A 16,720-nucleotide genomic window follows, 5' to 3' on the forward strand; every position below is an offset into this window, starting at 1 on the left:
GATTTCCCTATCTGTGTTGGAGAAGACATTTTGTTGAAATGGTTATAACAAATACTTTTCTTTCTCTTCTATTTATAGCCTTTTAAAAATGTTTATTTCTTTAATACTACTGGAATGACTTTGTGAGTTGGATATCTTGCCAAACTTGCTTTAAACAGGTTTCTACCCCATCCCCAGTGTTTCTCTACTTTATGAGATACACTATTCGTAATTGTTAGTCATCCTTTTTTGCAGGATTTTATGGATGAATTTACATTCTGATCTGGTATTGCATTCAAAATCCAGCTTCCTATTTTGCAAGAAATTAGATTTTTTTCCTAAAATACATTTGGTGTTCTTTTGGTCTCTTTGTTTTAGTAATAAATTTACATTCATTTAACTTCTGAATGAAATTATTATAATCAGAGTCAATGTCATTTCCATTATCACTTTCCCATTAAAATTTTTTCATTAGCTTGTTTAAATGATTGGGGAAGGGGGCAGCTAGGTGGCTCAGTGGATAGAGGGCCATGACTGGAGATATGAGGTCCTGGGTTCAAATCTGGCCTCAGACACTTTCTAGCTATGTGACCCTTGGTAAGTCACTTAACTCCCATTGACTAGCCCTTACCACTCTTCTGCATTAGAACCAGTATATAATATTAACTCTAAGAGGGAAGGAAAGGGTTTAAAAAATAATTAAAGGTAAAATCTTAACTGTATGAAACATCTTTTCTAATCACTATTGCTTCTCCTTGTTTATTATAAATTCTGATCTCAAATCTGACATGTACATGATCTATGCATAGACAGACACTTCAGGGATAATTCTGATATTAAAAATACTTTTTCCTGTCTTTTAAAATAGAGTAATTTTTCATTCCTTGTGATGTCATTTGGTGTTTACCATGATGCCTACCAATTCTGTACTTTTAAAAATATTCATGATTTGAATTTAGCAGTGGTACTCTGCAATATAAATGACTACTTGTTGTAAAAGTCTATTTTTTTTAAAAAGTTAAATAATTGCTTGCAGTCCAAGAAGGAGAAGTGTTCCTGATCCATTAGTTAATCAACAAGCATTTATTAATCAGCTTCTATGCAAAGGTACAGAGACAAGAGCTGGAATATCGTGTGTGAAGAATAGTAAGGTGGACAATTTCGATTTCATGAAATGATATATAATAAGGTTGAAAAAGTTATTTAGAGCAAGTTGTAAAGAGTTTTAGGTATCAATCAAGAGTTTGCAACTAATTCTAGAATTAGAGGAAAGCTACTGAAGTTTATTGAGCAGGGTAATCAAATAGTAACCCTATGCTTTAGATAAATAGCTTTGATAATTGAGGGGAGATTGGGTTGGAGAGCAGAAAGACTTGAGGCAGGGAGACCAATGAAGAGTCACTGAAATGGGTAGGTAGGGGACGATGAAGACCTGAAATAAGGTTGTGGCACCAAGAGTAGAGAATTCACACATGAGAGATATTGAGGTAGAAATGACAAAAAATGCAACTGACTATATACCAGAGGGTAAAGTAAAGGAGAGGGAAGATTCAGAGATAATTCTGAGACTGCAAATCTGAGTGACTGTATCTGGGCAACTAAAAATTATACTATCCTCAGCAGAGATAGGGAAATTCAAGATGGAAGGAGATCCATTTTGGGCACATTCAGTTTGAAATGCCCTGCAGAATGCCGGGTTTTAAATGCCTTATAGGCAATCCTTGACACAGGACTTGAGGTCATTTAGAGATTAAAACCAGATCTATAGATCCAGCAATCAACTGCATAAAGATGCATATGGATGATTGAGCTCATGGAAGTTGGTGAAGTTATGGATATTGGACATGAAATGAATGATGATCCCACATGAGACTGGGAGTAGAACTGAGTGAAAAAGGTTTCATGAAAATCCCAGTAGAAGAGTGTCCAGATGAAGGTGGGTAAGTGCTTCAGAGATGTCAAAAAGTTTAAATGTTGCAAAAAGGGCTGGTAACCTTCGATAGAGTAGCTTCAGCTCAGTAATGACTTTGGAGAGCACCAATGCTGGTTGCCCACATTTATAGGACATGCGTTTACAAAATATTCAAAATAACCCTGTGAAACAGGTAATGTCCATATTCATGTTAATATATATAATATATATATATAACATAATAATAAAATAATATCTTAAAATAAGTCTATTGATCTCTAGTTAGGAACCTCTACATATCACTTCTCTTTAATATTTGGCATTGGGAGAGATATGAATCCATTTGGATCTCAAGTAATGCCTAGATAATGTTATTTATCAGGCAACTTCACCTGTGAACTTGATCATATACTCTAACTTTGACGACAGACCGGAAGAGGAGTATGCTGTAATGGCTAGAATCCTGGCCTTGGGATCAGAAAAATTTACATCTACCTGGGACTTTTCCACTAAATGATAGAAGGTTTTCTATTTAAGCTGGTGAGAAGGAATTCCCTCATTAGGAGTATGAATGACAAAATCATAAGCCCTTCCTGTATTTCACATTTTCCTTTGGTTAGACAATAAGAAGGGGGATTTGTTATCTTGACTTTTATATGTAGTTGACGAGGTAAGCAAGCTTCCAATTTACCAGTACTTTAGAAGCAATTACATTTTCTTGTTTTCCTTGGAGGGGGGGGGGAGGTAGCATTCTAAGCTGGGTGCCACAGAAGCAGTGACACAGGCATAGAAAATTAGTTGCTATATGTCAAAGCACATTATATTAATTTAATTTAATGTGTTATAATGACTTTGTAAGTATAGGTGTGATTTATCAAACTTTGTGACTACACAATACTAAGTAAAAAACAGTCAACTTTAGGCTATTAATATAATCAATGTAGACAGCTCATCTGAATATACGAGATTTTTTTCAGTCTAATTTATCCCACTTAGCTCTCCATATTGACTATATTAGCAGAATAAGGAAGAAAATATTGCATATTGATTATATTGATATTATTAGGATGAAGCATGATTTAGTTGAAGTAGTAGTATCCTGAGAATTAGAAGCAGCATGATATGGGAAAAAAGCAATTGATTTTAAGATAACATGGATTATATGCTATCTTTAAAACTTAGTACACATGTGACTTTGCTGTGTTTGGCCCATGGTCTTATCATCTGTGAAATTAGGGCAATACTGATCTGGTTCAGAGAAGGCTTATAGGAATGATGAAGAGTCTTAAGAACATGCCACATGACAAATAGTTGAAGGAACTGAAGATTAGAGGTGAGAAACCTTGAGAAGAGAAGACAGAACAAGTGTGAACAACTGCCTTTGAAGGGCTGTTATTGGATGTATTCTATTTTTTTCTGGTTGATCATAGATAAAAATATAAAAAACAGGTGGAAGTCTCAAAGAAGCAAGTATAGGCTTGATGTCAGATGAAATTTCCTGACAATTGAGGCCATTTAAAAGTGGAATGGGAGCTACAGAAACAGCATATCAGACCAAGAGAGTGAAATAAGAAACATCTGAAGTGGAGTAGGGCATAAAACGTCCTTACCCTCCTAATATCCCCGACAAACAACCAAAAATAATTCCATAGAATAATGCTAAAAGCATCAAAAACAGGCAAGAGTCAGGGATAAAGCTGAACAGCTAGGGATAACTAGGGAGGGAGGTTTCTGACTTCCTCAGGGTCAGTCCCTTAGTCATAGACCCTGGGGGCAAGAACAGAGCAAACAGAATGAAATCAACAAGGTAGTCACTGGGGGAAGGATTGGCAACCTCACTTTACTGAGCCCTGAAGCTTGTATCCTCGAAGATACCACTGGAATCCAAAGGCAGAGAGCCCTGGGAGCAAGCTGTGTCTGCCTTGGCCTGGCCTCCAGAGACCCCAGGTGGCCCACAGCTGGGATTGAAGGAGTAGACACCACATAGTCTAAGGGCATGAGGCCCTAAGGGCAGGAGCTCAAACTTTGCTGCTAACAAACAAGAGATTATCTTTTACATAAGACCCAGTTTGACTCCTGACTAACCGAGATAGGGAAGAAAGTAGTAAGTATTTCTCTTTCCCTTCCACTTCTTACAATTCTTCATAGTTCTCCAGGCAGGGGTGTACTGGAGCCTGCTTACAATTGCTAAAAAGAACAGATTGTTCAGTTTTTCTGAGTGAAAATTTATACCTCAGAAATTCACAAACACTAGAATTCAAGGCCTAACTTACTGATTTTTTTTTTAACTGTCTAGACTTAAAGTGATGGAGCTAATGTCAGCATTGCAGACTTAAACCTAAAAGTGTGTCTTGCTGCACATTTTTAAGACAGCAAGTTGTTAAACATTTACCAGCAAACAGCTATCTATAAATACTCTGGTTTATTAAGTAAGATGAGGGTCAGCCTCCAGAGAACTACAGTAATTACTATCTTGAAACTTTGGGCAAGTCACTTAAATTCTCTCAATCTTCCTTTGGTGCCTTGCCTGTAAAAGAAATGACAAGCAATAATTATTAGAAGCCTTGACCAGTCCCTCCTAAATCTTAGAACTGTATTTCCAAATGTCTACCGCACATCTCCACCTTGATGTCCCATTGGTACCTCAGACTTCAAAATGTAAGACTGAAATCATTTTTTCCCTCAAAACTTTCTCATCTTCCTGACTTCTCCTAGTCACCCATATTGGAAACCTCAATGGCATCTTTCATCCTCCTTCTTATAGCCAAGCAGTTTCCAAACCCTATCAATTTTACTTCTCCTATGTCTCTTCTTTTAACTACAGTATCACCATTCTTGGGGGTAGCTAAGTGGTACAGTAGAAGAGCACTGGACCTAGAGTCAGAAAGATCTGAGTTCAAATCTGGATTCAGACTAGCTGTGTGACCTGGGCAAGTCACTTAAACCCTATTTCCTCAAGCCTTCATCAGTAAAATAGGGATACAATGGAGAAGGAAATGGTAAACTACTCTAGTATCTTTGCCAGGAAAACCCCATGGAATCCCTGGAGTCATATAGAATTGGACATAACTGAATATTACCACCACCCTAGTTTTGATTCTTCTTTTCACTAGAAATACTGCAATAGCCTCCCAACTGGTCTCCTTACCTCCATTCTCTTAACCCATCCAATTCATTCTACACACCACTGACAGATGAACTGAATTTTAATTATCTTTGAAACTCCTTCACTGTCTTACATAGTGTTTCACACATAGTAGGCACTTCATGTTTGTTGAGTAACAAATATGTGCTAGTTACTTTTTCATTTGATTTTAATGAGTTGAAAAATATCTGTTCATATAACATTATGAATCAACATCTTGGTCTTCAAATGGCAGTGACAGATGGCAGCTCCTTAATATACTAATGTCGTAGGAATGTGTAATGACTGTCAAATTTTGTTAGAGTCAAAATTTTACTGCTAACAACATTTAAAAATATACAATTCAAACATACTATAGAAAATTCAATGGAAATTGTTCCAAACGTCAGTTAGCCAGTCAATAAACTTTCATTAAGGATTTACTATTTGTCAGTACTATGCTGATTCAAAAATAGCCAAAACATAATCCCTACACTCAAGGAGCTTACACTATAATTGGGAGGAGACTACATGCAAACAAATATATACAATGCACAAATATATACAATATACAACATATATAAGTTTAATAGGAAATGATTATCAGAGGGAAGCCACTAAAATTAAGAAGGTTTGGAAAGATGGATTTTAGTTGGGAATTAAAAGGAAACCAGAGAAATCAGCAGGTAGAATTGAGGAGGTAGAGCATTCCAAACATGGAGGATAGACAAAGAGAATGGTCAAAGTCCAGAAATGGAGTCCTGATCATGGAACAGCTTCAGGATGTCAGTGTCACTGGGTTGAAGATTACATGTCAGCAAGTAATGTATAAGAAGCCTAGAAAGTTAGGAGGGGGCTAGGTTATAAAGGGCTTTGAATGCCAAACAAAACGTTTTATATTTGTTCCTGGAGGCAATAGAGAGCTACCGGAATTTATTAAAGAGGGAATGACATAATCTGACTGACACTTTAAGGAAATCACTTTTTAATGGCTGAGTGGAGAAAGGATTGGAGTAAGAAGAGGCTTGGTGGGGTACAATCAGTGCATTATGTTTTCATGTTCTACAAATATTATATAAACCAGACTTTTGGTCTTTTGGAAAGCTTGGGCTCTAAATAAGGGGGGGGGGGAAGAACCACAATTTTTATAGTGTTTTAAAGTTGGCAGAATGATTTATAAATAGTTCATTTGATAACAGAGAAGTGTAAAGATTAAAATTGATGTACAATAACTAAATATTATATTGTATAAAGTTTTATTAACAATAACTAAAGCAAAAGAACTGCCTGAATTCAGCCTGGTTGCAGGTCAAAAAAAAGAGCATGGGAGGAGCATACATCCACCTAAATACCAATAACATGATCTTGCCAACGTGTAGATTACAGGGAATTTTGGGAAATACTAAGGACTTCTGGGGAATGAAGTCAAAGGTTCAAAATCTCCATTTAAAAGGATTATGGAAACATAATCAACTTAAAAATTGCAATAATTTGTGGATATAAGAAAAAAAAGAACAAAACCAATGATTACTAGGTTGACAAAAAGTCAATTTGGGGGCAGTCCTCTTTGGCATAAGAGTATACATTCAAAACAAAGGCATGTCAGCCCCCCATAGTTCAATTCACATCCCAAAGTTCACTCTGGATCTTCTGGTACAGCATGTGGTCTCTGCAAGCATCTATCTTCATGGGGCATTCTGGATTCTGGAAGGTAGCAAGTTTCTTATCCTAAAATTGCTCAAATTTAAATCAAAGTTCACAACAATAACTTGACCCCCATGAGGTGAATAATAACAAATACAGGGATCACTCAGGGATACACGGCTGAATTTAGAGGTATATGAATCAATTTGCAAAAGAAAATAAAAACATGAAAAAATACAAATAAAAGAGAAAAATAACTTGTGGATGAAATACAAAATGTAAAAGTCTTATGTCTAAAAAATTTTAAGTAAAGGAAAAACAAATCTATAACAGGTCCTTGAATCAGGACCAATTAAAATGATTTAAGCAACTATGCATTTACCCAATCAGTAGCCAGGACTATAGAAAGTTTGCCACACCATGAAAGAAAAGGGACTAAATTTCAGCAGCAAATGGGAGACAGGATGGCAGCAAAAAGAAGGTGCTTAATAGAATGTGACTCAATGAAGTCCTGCACTTAACACATGTTAAATAGCCACAACCTCGAACCCCAAACAAGTTCAAGTTCTCTTGTCTTGACTCAAAATTACATCAATCCCACTGGGACCAGTTTCTTTGATCTTGTGCTCCATAGGCATTATTCAGGTGCTCTGTGCTTCTTTAGCACTGTACAGTGGCTCTTTTGTATATTCTCTTCTTCTGGAATCAGACCAAATCATGAATCAAAGCCCCATAATTTTTAAATAATCAATGGCATCATTTTTATAGTTTAAAGCTTTTGGGTATGCATTAAAATGAGAACAAATGTATTTGAAACTTATATTACTGCAAATTCAAAAAAGTTAAAGAAAATCTTCTCAATACTGTTGACATGTGCTTCAAATACAAAAAGGAGAGAAAAAACTCACATATTATATTGTACATGTAAGGAAAAACAATAATAAAAAAAATTTTAATAAAAATATATAGCTTATAATCAATGACATACTGTGTCAGCCAAGGAGAGGTAGAATGCAAAGGTTCCTCATCAAAAATGAGATCCATTTCCTTTTTAACATAGCCATGAACCATGGTGTGGGTACATTATAATTTTCAGAATAAAACAGTAATATAGTAGATAATGCACATTCAAAGAAGTATTCAAGTCCCCCAAATTCACAATAGTTCACTTAATTATGATAGCAAACAAACCCGCTTCCATATTTCTTATAAGTTACTGTATGACATAAAAAAACAAAACCTATGAACTGATGGATATTTGTCACAATTTTTACAGATGTTGCAAATCTATGAACCTTGGAAAATATATCTTTAAACAAAGTAAAACTTTTTTGGGTCTAGAACATCACCAAGAAATCTAGATTGTTCTGGTGGAAGTAAATTAAATGGAAGAGTTAAATTATTATGCATGCACAGAAGCTCTTTTTGAGTTTTTGCTTTACATGAACTTTTTACCTTTAATACAACATTCTTTATAATATATATACATATATATATATATAAACATCCATTCAGAAACCACTAGTTATCTAAAATTATCTCTGAAGACTCCTTAAACTTACAATTTAAATTATTAGCTCATTAAATTCTCTAAAAGTGGTATATAGCTTTTGATGAAGTCCATCCTTCATAATCTATGTGACAGTTCACAAAGGCAACATGTGATCTTTGATGAATCTAATGATAAGGTTTTGGGCAAGATGTTCATGGGCTTATACAATATTTTGTTCTTCAGCAAAGGGATGAGGGTGGCCTGAGCAGGAAACTGCCCAGCTTTGGAGGTTAAACATAAATAGGTTAAGGTCCCAGCAGCAGTAGGTTCCAGATAAGAACCTGGGGGGGGTGCCATCAATACCGGCAACATTCCAACAATGGTATATACCAGATAAGGACTGAGAAGGGGGCCATAAATACCGGCAACATCCCAACAATGGACTGGGGGGGGGGCATACATGCTGGAGGGTATATATATATCCCAGTATCCCCATACTACAATGGGAACTCTTTTGGCTGAGTTTTCCTAGTGTGCATCAGATCAATAAACGACCCTCTTGCTAATTGCATTGTCTATTGGTCTTCCGTGGTGGTGGGTGAAAACCCGGTTGCTAACATTTGGGGGCTCGTCCCTCGTCCCCACCTCAAAACCCCTTGACAGAAGGGCCAAAGGCACTGCCTTGGACCAGACCTTCAGGTGAGCCGAGTGGATTGTGAGTGTGTGTGTGTGTGTGTGGTGACCGCAAGTGTATGGGGGAGAGGAGGACTCTCTCTGAACATATGGTCCAGTGGATGACACTCCGTGCCTGCGGTTTGTTCAGGCCATCTTTATGCTAAGTTCCAAGGCCCATCCCGTTCTGGGGTAAGGGGTTAGCCCCGCAGCATCTGTCTGAATCTCCTATCTGTTTCTGAGAGTGGACTCTGTTGTATCGCAATTTTTGTCATCCCAGAGGGAGCCATTCGGGAACCAGGGGAAGCGCTTGAGATCTGTCTGAGGGATGGGGAAGGAATACGGTCCAGGGTACTTACAGAACTTGGAACTTTCAGGTGGTTTGAGTCCCCTGAGAACAGAGTTCAAGTCTCTGTCAAACGGAGTTTGAGACTCCATCAGGTTGGGATTACTCTCAACTAGCTTAAAGGAAAAGGGGTTAGAGTCCCCTTTTGGGAAGATATTGCACCCCTAAGAGAGACCAGGAGATGCCCCATGATCCCTACGTGATTTTATAGCCCTAGGTGGCTCTTATAGCCCTAGGTGATGTTTTTATATACACTGAGATTTTTTTGGTCGCAAGGGAGGCAGCCACTGACAAGCAGTCGCCAGTATCAGGATTCTTTGAACTCCCCGGTATCACTCCCCTCCTTATCTTTCTTCCAGCCCTAGGTGATTTCTTTAGACACACTGAGGTTTTTGGCCGCAAGGGAGGGACCGGGTTGAAATACATTGCTCAGCAGTTGTTAACTCTTTCCTTGCACACAGGGAAGGAGTGCTTGTAATTATTACCTTCAACTTTTTGGTCTCAACAATAGATAATCAGCCTGCTTGTCAAACAGCTTGCTTTAAGGTTTATGGTCTTTACAAGTTTCATATCCACGCTGGCAGACATGCCAAGAAATGAGATCTCTAAGATAAGCCCCTAAGTCGGGGGAGTGTACTCTTGCCTGCCTGAAACCTAGTGGAAGTCCATGTATCTGTTGTTTGTCTTCTGGCTTTTACTGTTTGTCTCGTGTGTCTTTCTATATTTGGACAAACGTGTATGAATGTGAGAGAGGGTGTCCTATAGGTTTCTTTGAATATTTGTTGTGATTAGATTAAACAAAGAAGAAAAGGGAGTTTAGGATGATGTGTCACAAAGGGGAATTAATTTTGCAGTGGCTGTTCCCCTGCTCCCTCTGCCTGCATTCCAACCAGGCAGGCTATGAAGGAGTAAAGTCTGCATGGGAGGGGATTTAGAAGTTCCTTCCTTGAGAAACCCAGTTGGTTCTTGAACAGCTCACCCCAACACCAGTTGGGAGCAGATAATAGTTTTGTCCAGATACTACAAGATCATTTTATTAGAAATCACTGTCAAGAAGAGGGACAGGTTAGATAGAATTCAGAGAGCCGACTTCCGGGTAATCATGGCTGCAATCTAGACGCCGCACGCTTCCTCTCCCCGGCACCGAACGAAATAGACTACATCAAAGGAGCATAAAATCACCTTTGGAGGAACAGGACTCCCCAGTACCCCACAGAGGCAAAGGTACGTGGGGCCTGAACATTTCCACACTAAAATAAGAAGGAAAAGCTTGCACAGAAAAGTGAACTGAGCCGCCCTTCCCCCACCCCACCTCCCCCACTAACCCAGAGTGAGCTACCTGAGCGCTCACCGGGACAGCGAGTGAGTGGGGAGCATCTCTGTCTGGGGGGGCACTCCAGGGTCCTTGGGATCTGGGGACTGCCAGGAAAAAACGTCTCAGGGCGCTTTCACTGGAGAATCCAGCGGACCTGGACTTGGGGCGGGCTGCGCTGAACAACGCGCGCTGATTATCTGGGCGGAGCTGAATACCTGGGCTCGGAGGCTGGGAAGAACTAGTCTGAAGCAACCTAAATTCACAGAAAAACCGCTCTTATAACCCAGACCCCAGACCAAAAAGGAAAGGGAAATAAAACCACCAAAGGGATGGCTCACATGGCCCAAAATCAAGCCTCCAGGAAGAAAGGGAAAAAAGTGACTATTGAAAACTTTTATGGTGGAAGTACCCAAGGAAAAGAGGAGAATGAGGAGGAAATCCAAAAAAATTCAGAACACGCCTCCCAAAATGGAAACTATCAACAAGCTCTGGAAGATATCAAACTGGAACTTATCCAAAAGATGGAAACCTTCTGGAAAGAAAAATGGGAGAAAGAGATCAGCTGTCTGACAGATAAGACTGCTCAATTGGAAAAAGAACTCGAAGCATCCAATAGAAGGGCAGACAAGGCTGAAAAGCAAAACCAGTGCCTAATGACCAGAATTAAGCACCTCGAAGAAAGTGAGATGATAAAACAGCAAGAATCAATAAAGCAAACCCAAATAATTAAGGAATTGGAAGAAAACATAAAATATCTCACTGAGAAGGTCACGGACCTGGAGAACAGAGGAAGACGAGAAAATCTCCGTATCATCGGTCTCCCAGAAAAACCAGAGGTAAACAACAAATTGGATATTATTCTACAGGAGATTATAAAAGAAAATTGCCCCCACGTTCTGGAGCAAGGGGGCAAAATAGAAATAGAAAGGATTCATAGAACACCTTCTATACTAAATCCCCAAAAGACAACGCCTAGGAATGTAATTGCCAAATTCAAGAGCTTCCAAGTAAAGGAGAAAATCCTACAAGAAGCCAAGAAGAAGAGCTTCAGATATAAGGGGGCTCCCATAAGGATCACACACGACTTAGCGGCTAATACACTAAGAGACCGCAAAGCATGGAACACGATATTTAGAAAGGCAAGAGAGCTGGGTCTCCAACCAAGAATCAACTACCCAGCAAAACTGACTATATACTTCCAGGGGAAAGTATGGGCATTCAACAAAATAGAAGATTTCCAAGCATTTGCTAAGAAAAGACCAGAGCTCTGTGGAAAGTTCGATATCCAAGCACAGAAAGCAAGAGAAACATGAAAAGGTAAATATGAAAGAAAGGGAAAAGGAGATAAATCTTATCTTTCTCTTTAACTCAAACTCTCTTCTATAAGGACTACATTTACATCAAATTATATATATTAATATGTGGGGAAAATGTTTTGTGTAACTCTCACAAATTGTATCATCATAAGAGTAGTTAGAAGAAACATGCATAGGGAAAGATTGGGGAATTAAGAAGATTTGGGGAAAGTTGGGGCAAAAAAAGGAAAAGGGAGGGGGGAACCGTGATAATACTAAGATTAACTTCAAGAAATAGGGGGGGAATCAATAGAATAAACTTTCCCATATAAAGATACACATGGGAAGGGGAGGGGAAGAACTCTCATATGAGAAGGAGAGGAAGAGAGCGTGAAGTGGAATTACTTAAACCTTACTCTCAGTGAAATCAAATCTGAGAGGGAAGAACATCTAGATCCAGTGGGATCCTGAATTCTATCTTATCCATTAGGGCAAAAAAGAAAGGAAAATTAAGGAGGGGGAGGGGGGAGGGAGTACAAAAAGGGAGGGAAGGAGAGGGGGGAGGGGAAGGGAGCATAAAAAGGGAGGGGCTAGAAAGGGAAGCATCTCAAGGGAGGGGACTAGGGGGACTGACCTAAAGTAAATCACTGGTTCAAAAGGAGAAAGCTAAAGAAGAAAGGTCAGAACTAGGGGAAGATATCAAAATGCCAGCGAATCCACAAATAACAATCATAACTTTGAACGTGAATGGGATGAACTCACCCATAAAACGCAGACAAATAGCAGATTGGATTAGAACCCAAAACCCTACCATATGTTGTCTTCAAGAAACACATATGAGACGGGTTGACATTCACAAGGTTAGAATTAAAGGTTGGAGTAAGACCTTTTGGGCCTCAACCGATAGAAAGAAGGCAGGAGTTGCAATCATGATATCTGACAAAGCCAAAGTACAAATAGACCTGATCAAAAGGGACAGGGAAGGTAAATATATTCTGCTAAAAGGAAGTATAGACAATGAGGAAATATCACTAATCAACATGTATGCACCAAATGGTATAGCATCCAAATTTTTAATAGAGAAACTAGGAGAATTGAAGGAGGAAATAGACAGTAAAACCATATTAGTGGGAGACTTGAACCAACCACTATCAAATTTAGATAAATCAAATCAAAAAATAAATAAGAAAGAGGTAAAAGAGGTGAATGAAATCTTAGAAAAATTAGAATTAATAGACATATGGAGAAAAATAAATAGGGACAAAAAAGAATACACCTTCTTTTCAGCACCACATGGCACATTCACAAAAATAGATCATACACTAGGTCATAGAAACATGGCACTTAAATGCAGAAAAGCAGAAATATTAACTGCAGCCTTTTCAGATCACAAGGCAATTAAAATATTGATCGGCAAGGGTACATGGAGACCCAAATCAAAAATTAATTGGAAATTAAATAACATGATACTCCAAAATCGGATAGTTAGAGAAGAAATCATAGAAACAATTAACAATTTCGTTGAAGAAAATGACAACGGCGAAACATCCTTTCAAACCTTATGGGATGCAGCCAAGGCAGTACTTAGAGGAAAATTCATATCCCTGAGTGCATATATTAACAAATTAGGGAGGACAGAGACCAAGGAATTGGAAATGCAAATAAAAAAACTTGAGAATGAACAAATTAAAAACCCCCAGAAGAAAACCATACTAGAGATCCTAAAAATTAAGGGAGAAATTAATAAAATAGAAAGTGACAGAACCATTGAGCTAATAAACAAGACTAGAAGCTGGTACTTTGAAAAAACAGACAAAATAGACAAAGTACTGGTTAATTTAATTAAAAAAAGGAAAGAAGAAAGGCAAATTAATAGCATCAAGGAGGAAAAGGGGGATCTCACTTCCAATGAAGAGGAAATTAAGGCAATCATTAAAAACTACTTTGCCCAACTATATGGCAATAAATATACCAACCTAGGTGATATGGATGAATATTTACAAAAATATAAATTGCCTAGACTAACAGAAGAAGAAATAGTTTTCTTAAATAATCCCATATCAGAAATTGAAATCCATCAAGCCATCAAAGAACTGCCTAAGAAAAAATCCCCAGGGCCTGAGGGATTCACCAGTGAATTCTATCAAACATTCAGAGAACAGTTAACCCCAATACTATACAAACTATTTGACATAATAAGCAAAGAGGGAGTCCTACCAAACTCCTTTTATGACACAAGCATGGTACTAATTCCAAAGCCAGGCAGGCCAAAAACAGAGAAAGAAAACTATAGGCCAATCTCCCTAATGAATATAGATGCAAAAATCTTAAATAGGATACTAGCAAAAAGACTCCAGCAAGTGATCAGGAGGGTCATCCACCATGATCAAGTAGGATTCATACCAGGGATGCAGGGCTGGTTCAACATTAGGAAAACTATCCACATAATTGACCACATCAACAAGCAAACCAACAAGAACCACATAATTATCTCAATAGATGCAGAAAAAGCCTTTGATAAAATACAACACCCATTCCTACTAAAAACACTAGAAAGCATAGGAATAGAAGGGTCATTCCTAAAAATAATAAACAGTATATATCTAAAACCATCAGCTAATATCATCTGCAATGGGGATAAACTAAATCCATTCCCATTAAGATCAGGAGTGAAACAAGGATGCCCATTATCACCTCTACTATTTGACATTGTACTAGAAACACTAGCAGTAGCAATTAGAGAAGAAAAAGAAATTGAAGGCATCAAAATAGGCAAGGAGGAGACCAAATTATCACTCTTTGCAGATGACATGATGGTCTACTTAAAGAATCCTAGAGACTCAACCAAAAAGCTAATTGAAATAATCAACAACTTTAGCAAAGTTGCAGGATACAAAATAAACCCACATAAGTCATCAGCATTTCTATATAATTCCAACACAGCTCAGCAGCAAGAACTAGAAAGAGAAATCCCATTCAAAATTACCCAAGACAAAATAAAATACTTAGGAATCTATCTCCCGAGACAAACACAGGATCTATATGAACACAACTACAAAACACTTTCCACACAACTAAAACTAGACTTGAACAATTGGAAGAACATTAACTGCTCATGGGTAGGACGAGCCAATATAATAAAAATGACCATCCTACCCAAACTCATCTATCTATTTAGTGCCATACCCATGGAACTTCCAAAAATTTTTTTTACTGATTTAGAAAAAAACATAACAAAGTTCATTTGGAAGAACAAAAGATCAAGGATATCCAGGGAATTAATGAAAAAAATACAAAGGAAGGGGGTCTTGCAGTCCCAGATCTCAGACTATATTATAAAGCAGCGGTCATCAAAACAATTTGGTACTGGCTAAGAGACAGAAAGGAGGATCAGTGGAATAGACTGGGGGCAAGCAACCTCAGCAAGACAGTATATGACAAACCCAAAGATCCCAGCTTTTGGGAAAAAAATCCACTATTTCATAAAAACTGTTGGGAAAATTGGAGGACAGTGTGGGAAAGATTAGGCTTAGATCAACACCTCACACCCTACACCAAGATAAATTCAAAATGGATGAATGACTTGAACATAAAGAAGGAAACTATAAGAAAATTAGGCGAACACAGAATAGTATACATGTCAGACCTTTGGGAAGGGAAATACTTCAAAACCAAGCAAGAATTAGAAAGAATTACAAAATGCAAAATAAATAATCTGGAATACATCAAATTAAAAAGTTTTTGTACAAACAAAACCAATGTAACCAAAATCAGAAGGGTAGCAACAAATTGGGAAACAATCTTCATAAAAACCTCTGACAAAGGTTTAATTACTAAAATTTATAAAGAACTAAATCAATTGTACAAAAAATCAAGCCATTCTCCAATTGACAAATGGGCAAGGGACATGAACAGGCAATTCTCAGCCAAAGAAATCAAAACTATTAATAAGCACATGAAAAAGTGCTCTACATCTCTTATAATCAGAGAGATGCAAATCAAAACAACTCTGAGGTATCATCTCACACCTAGCAGATTGGCTAACATGACAGCTATGCAAAGTAATGAATGCTGGAGGGGATGTGGCAAAGTGGGGACATTAATTCATTGCTGGTGGAGTTGTGAATTGATCCAACCATTCTGGAGGGCAATTTGGAACTATGTCCAAAGGGAGATAAAAGACTGTCTGCCCTTTGATCCAGCCATAGCTCTGCTGGGCTTGTACCCCAAAGAGATAATGGACAAAAAGACTTGTACAAAAATATTCATAGCTGCGCTCTTTGTGGTGGCCAAAAAATGGAAAATGAGGGGATGCCCTTCAATTGGGGAATGGCTGAACAAATTGTGGTATATGTTGGTGATGGAATACTATTGTGCTAAAAGGAATAATAAAGTGGAGAAGTTCCATGGAGACTGGAACAACCTCCAGGAAGTAATGCAGAGCGAGAGGAGCAGAACCAGGAAAACATTATACACAGAGACTGATACATTGTGGTACAATCGAAGGTGATGGACTTCTCCATTAGTATCAATGCAATCCCTGAACAATCTGCAGGGATCTAAAAAAAAATACTACCCACAAGCAGAGGATAAACTGTGGGAGTAAAAACACCGCTGAAAAGCAACTGCTTGACTACAGGGTTGGAGGAGATAAGACTGAGGAGAGACTCTAAATGAACACTATAATGCAAACTCCAACAACAGGGAAATGGGTTCGAGTCAAGAACACATGTGATAACCAGTGGAATCACCCGTGGGCTATGGGAGAGGGAAAGGCGGGGGGGGGGGGGGGGGAGGGGAGGGGAGGAAAAGAAAACGATCTTTGTTTCCAGTGAATAATGTATGAAAACGACCAAATAAAATAATATTAAAATTTAAAAAAAAAAAAAAGAATTCAGAGAGCCAGGGAACAAGAAAGCCAGCTCAGCCAATCAGAGGGCT

This window comes from Monodelphis domestica, chromosome 8 (genome assembly GCF_027887165.1).
Source record: "Monodelphis domestica isolate mMonDom1 chromosome 8, mMonDom1.pri, whole genome shotgun sequence".
NCBI lineage: Eukaryota > Metazoa > Chordata > Mammalia > Didelphimorphia > Didelphidae > Monodelphis > Monodelphis domestica.